This window comes from Enhydra lutris, unplaced genomic scaffold, assembly GCF_002288905.1.
Source record: "Enhydra lutris kenyoni isolate GAN:26980312 unplaced genomic scaffold, ASM228890v2 scaffoldscaffold1, whole genome shotgun sequence".
Classification (NCBI taxonomy): Eukaryota; Metazoa; Chordata; class Mammalia; order Carnivora; family Mustelidae; genus Enhydra; species Enhydra lutris.
The window spans coordinates 86,976,455-86,978,266 of record NW_019154085.1 but is presented as its reverse complement, the minus strand read 5'-3'; the positions used below and the strand labels follow the sequence as shown (position 1 = coordinate 86,978,266).

The 1,812-nt window shown below is 51.6% G+C and overlaps 1 long non-coding RNA gene across 1 annotated transcript in view; it reads right to left on the bottom strand.

Annotated features, from left to right (window-relative positions):
- Nucleotides 1–271, bottom strand: part of LOC111144505 — an 11,729-nt gene extending 11,458 nt beyond the window's left edge. Inside the window, exon 1 of the long non-coding RNA XR_002640404.1 lies at nucleotides 190–271. This is a non-coding gene — a long non-coding RNA (uncharacterized LOC111144505). The remainder of the gene's footprint in view (nucleotides 1–189) is intronic.
- Between the last annotated feature and the right edge of the window lie 1,541 nt (nucleotides 272–1,812).

The window sequence follows — 1,812 nt, the reverse complement described above, 5'->3', positions numbered from 1 at the left end:
CGCCGCCGCCGCCGCCGCCGCCGCCGCCGCCGCCGCCGCCGCCGCCGCCGCTGCTGCCGCCGCCACTGCCCCTCTGGGAACTTCGCGCCGCGCAGCCCCGCGAGGCGGGCGTCGGGGAGGGAAGGGGAGGGGCCGCGCTCCCCGCCTCCCCTCCGGCCCGCGCGGCTCCCCAGTCGGGAGCCTACTCACCTCCTCCTCCTCCTCCTTGTCTCTCCCTCCTGGCCACCGGCGCGGCCCAGCCGGCGACGCGCTGACGCCGCGCCCCTCCCCCGCCGCCGCCACCGCCGCCGCCGCCCCTCCCGGCCTGCGGCCGCTGCGGCCTTCGGGCGCGTCAGGCGCAGGCCCCGCCCCTTGACCCGCCCACGCGCCTAAGACTCCGCCCACTGCGCGGTCGGGACGGCGGGAGCGCGGGGTCCCTGACTCAGCGCGGATCCCGCCCGCGCGCGCAGAGCAGTCTTAGTTCACGGCCCCCGCTCCTCTTCTCACCTACCAAGGGCTTCGCTTCACTTCTCACCTCCCCGCGCGCCCTTTCCCCCTTTCCATCTCTTCATCAATACCCTTCTCTGCCTCTTCAGCTTTTTTGTACTTTCTCTAACCCTCTAGTCTTGTTCTAAGCTCGTATTGGCTCCTTCTCTTTTCTTCTGGACGGTCTACGCTGCTCACTAGATCGGCCTCGGCTTCCTCCCGCAGTTTTCCTGCCGGTTCTTCCTGCCTCCGTTCCTCTCCCTGGCCTGCTGGGGCGTCCGGGCCTCCGCGGGTTGCCGGCCTCTTCCCTTCCACCTGTACCTGCTCTGCAGCTCTCACGTCTGCTTTGCTTAGGCGTCCTAACTTCTCGCGGAGCAGGCTCACGCTTTCCTTTACCTACAGGTTTGTCTGTCCTTTCGGTTCTGACTCCTCCACACACTTAAGATGCATTTCGGCTATTCAACAATTGCTTGTCCACACTTACATGAAGAGAATCACATTGAGGAATTAAAACGCACAAAGAAAAGCGATAGCAGTGGTGACCATCTTTCAGCTGCATAGTTGTCTCTACGTTGTCATTGGGATAACTGTATTGACTCTTAAATTTAAAAGCTTAAAATTCACAAATTTTGGATGTTTTTTCCCTGCAACCTAACCTCACTTTTTTTTTTTTTTTACGTAGTAGAAAGAGCATCAGCACCTTTTAGTTTTCGTTTTCTTACCTGTAAAGTGAGGAATTTGTCCCTTCTGCATTTAGATTTCTGTGATCCTGAATTAAAGGGTTTTGTATTTGGAAGGAGCTCGTGGGTTAAATGAGTCAGGAGAAGGCAAACAATGTACATGTAACTGGAAGTCTGGTGGTTTCATTTTTAAAACTGCAACTTGGAAGAGTTAGGGTGTGATGTGAAAATGAGTTAAGGAATTTAAAAAAATGATTAGGTCTTTGGAGTTACATCCACAAGTTGTTTTAAATTACGTGAGTAAACATTATTATCCTTAAATTGAAGAGTTAAAACTATCTTCCATTCTAAACAAAATCCAGACTCTACATTGACCTTCAAAGTTTAAAACCATTGTTGAATTGAACAACAACATTACAAGCATGTGAAAGCCTAATAAACCATCTGTCTGTCTGCTTTAACACAAATTGGGAAAAAGAAAAGTGTAAATGCCAAAAGCTGAAAGCAGAGTTGCTAACTACACATGAAACTAATAAATCCTATCACACAGAGCGAGTGTATGAAAAACTCTAAAGACTGTGGCCTCCATTTCATTCTTTAGAAATAGAATCATGTAATTTTATAATTGAATTATATAGTCCTTAATATCATCTGGAGTCTAAACTTT